The sequence below is a fragment of the Salmo salar genome, unplaced genomic scaffold, assembly GCF_965601325.2.
Source record: "Salmo salar unplaced genomic scaffold, fSalSal1 ptg000293l, whole genome shotgun sequence".
NCBI lineage: Eukaryota > Metazoa > Chordata > Actinopteri > Salmoniformes > Salmonidae > Salmo > Salmo salar.
The window spans coordinates 1,027,501-1,030,000 of NW_027675346.1; the positions used below are offsets into that span (position 1 = coordinate 1,027,501).

At 42.5% G+C, this 2,500-nt stretch overlaps 4 non-coding genes and 3 pseudogenes across 4 annotated transcripts; all 7 read left to right on the forward strand.

Moving 5' to 3' along the window:
- The first annotated feature begins 104 nt into the window (after positions 1–104).
- On the forward strand, positions 105–223 carry LOC145870947 (uncharacterized; annotated as a pseudogene).
- A 139-nt stretch (positions 224–362) lies between these two features.
- On the forward strand, positions 363–481 carry LOC145867505 (5S ribosomal RNA). Its single transcript, XR_014383498.1, has one exon. It is a non-coding gene; the product is annotated as a 5S ribosomal RNA (ribosomal RNA).
- A 139-nt stretch (positions 482–620) lies between these two features.
- On the forward strand, positions 621–739 carry LOC145869147 (5S ribosomal RNA). Its single transcript, XR_014385143.1, has one exon. It is a non-coding gene; the product is annotated as a 5S ribosomal RNA (ribosomal RNA).
- Positions 740–878: 139 nt separating this feature from the next.
- On the forward strand, positions 879–997 carry LOC145870941 (uncharacterized; annotated as a pseudogene).
- A 409-nt stretch (positions 998–1,406) lies between these two features.
- On the forward strand, positions 1,407–1,525 carry LOC145870319 (5S ribosomal RNA). Its single transcript, XR_014386315.1, has one exon. It is a non-coding gene; the product is annotated as a 5S ribosomal RNA (ribosomal RNA).
- Positions 1,526–1,664: 139 nt separating this feature from the next.
- Positions 1,665–1,783, forward strand: LOC145870894 (uncharacterized; annotated as a pseudogene).
- A 409-nt stretch (positions 1,784–2,192) lies between these two features.
- Positions 2,193–2,311, forward strand: LOC145867979 (5S ribosomal RNA). The gene has a single exon (XR_014383973.1). It is a non-coding gene; the product is annotated as a 5S ribosomal RNA (ribosomal RNA).
- Positions 2,312–2,500: the final 189 nt, after the last annotated feature.

Consider the following 2,500-nt stretch of genomic DNA (forward strand, 5'->3'; position numbering starts at 1 on the left):
TCAGCAACACTGCCTTGTAGTAAGCATTTAATGATGAATTGACTAAATGTCAGTTTTATCAGACTCACTTTGACTATATATGTTGTAGCAAGAGACTGTTTCTCGCTTACGGTTATAACAGCCTGGGTACGCACGACCTCGTCTGATCTCGGAAGCTAAGCAGGGTCGGGCCTGGTTAGTACTTGGATGGGAGACCGCCTGGGAATACCAGGTGCTGTAAACATTTTGTCCACGAGGGTGTGCTCTTGCACTATTTCATCAGCAACACTGCCTTGTAGTAAGCATTTAATGATGAATTGACTAAATGTCTGTTTTATCAGACTCACTTTGACTATATATGTTGTAGCAAGAGATTGTTTCTCGCTTACGGCCATATCAGCCTGGGTACTCCCGATCTCGTCTGATCTCGGAAGCTAAGCAGGGTCGGGCCTGGTTAGTACTTGGATGGGAGACCGCCTGGGAATACCAGGTGCTGTAAGCATTTTGTCCACGAGGGTGTGCTCTTGCACTATTTCATCAGCAACACTGCCTTGTAGTAAGCATTTAATGATGAATTGACTAAATGTCTGTTTTATCAGACTCACTTTGACTATATATGTTCTAGCAAGAGATTGTTTCTCGCTTACGGCCATATCAGCCTGGGTACGCCCGATCTCGTCTGATCTCGGAAGCTAAGCAGGGTCGGGCCTGGTTAGTACTTGGATGGTAGACCGCCTGGGAATACCAGGTGCTGTAAGCATTTTGTCCACGAGGGTGTGCTCTTGCACTATTTCATCAGCAACACTGCCTTGTAGTAAGCATTTAATGATGAATTGACTAAATGTCTGTTTTATCAGACTCACTTTGACTATATATGTTGTAGCAAGAGATTGTTTCTCGCTTACGGCCATATCAGCCTGGGTACTCCCGATCTCGTCTGATTTCGGAAGCTAAGCAGGGTCGGGCCTGCGTAGTACTTGGATGGGAGACCGCCTGGGAATACCAGGTGCTCTAAGGATTTTGTCCACGAGGGTGTGCTCTTGCACTATTTCATCAGCAACACTGCCTTGTAGTAAGCATTTAATGATGAATTGACTAATTGCAGCTTCCTGCCTTTTTAATAGGATCAAATTTCCTTGTGTTTTCAATTAGCATCTGCCTTGTATTTATAAGACAAACAAGAATATTGTTGCTGAATGCAGCTTGTGTGTGCTTTATGCTCCTTTGCCCTGTTCAAATGATGAAAGGAAATAAAGTTTGTATTTTATCCAACTACCTGTGCTAAAAAGTGATGGGAACAGTGTTTATAATTTCTTCTACTTTTTCAGTGACACAAATTTCAAGCTGCTTATCTAATTTGTGAAAATGCAATGTCTGTTTATCAGACTCATTTTGACTATATATGTTGTAGCAAGAGATTGTTTCTCGCTTACGGCCATATTAGCCTGGGTACGCCCGATCTCGTCTGATCTCGGAAGCTAAGCAGGGTCGGGCCTGGTTAGTACTTGGATGGTAGACCGCCTGGGAATACCAGGTGCTGTAAGTATTTTGTCCACGAGGGTGTGCTCTTGCACTATTTCATCAGCAACACTGCCTTGTAGTAAGCATTTAATGATGAATTGTCTAAATGTCTGTTTTATCAGACTCACTTTGACTATATATGTTGTAGCAAGAGATTGTTTCTCGCTTACGGCCATATCAGCCTGGGTACGCCCGATCTCGTCTGATTTCGGAAGCTAAGCAGGGTCGGGCCTACTTAGTACTTGGATGGGAGACCGCCTGGGAATACCAGGTGCTGTATGCATTTTGTCCACGAGGGTGTGCTCTTGCACTATTTCATCAGCAACACTGCCTTGTAGTAAGCATTTAATGATGAATTGACTAATTGCAGCTTCCTGCCTTTTTAATAGGATCAAATTTCCTTGTGTTTTCAATTAGCATCTGCCTTGTATTTATAAGACAAACAAGAATATTTTTGCTGAATGCAGCTTGTGTGTGCTTTATGCTCCTTTGCCCTGTTCAAATGATGAAAGGAAATAAAGTTTGTATTTTATCCAACTACCTGTCCTAAAAAGTGATGGGAACAGTGTTTATAATTTCTTCTACTTTTTCAGTGACACAAAGTTCAAGCTGCTTATCTAATTTGTGAAAATGCAATGTCTGTTTATCAGACTCATTTTGACTATATATGTTGTAGCAAGAGATTGTTTCTAGCTTACGGCCATACCAGCCTGGGTACGCCCGATCTCGTCTGATCTCGTAAGCTAAGCAGGGTTGGGCCTGGTTAGTACTTGGATGGGAGACCGCCTGGGAATACCAGGTGCTGTAAGCACTTTGTCCACGAGGGTGTGCTCTTGCACTATTTCATCAGCAACACTGCCTTGTAGTAAGCATTTAATGATGAATTGACTAAATGCAGCTTCCTGCCTTTTTAATAGGATCAAATTTCCTTGTGTTTTCAATTAGCATCTGCCTTGTATTTATAAGACAAACAAGAATATTGTTGCTGAATGCAGCTTGT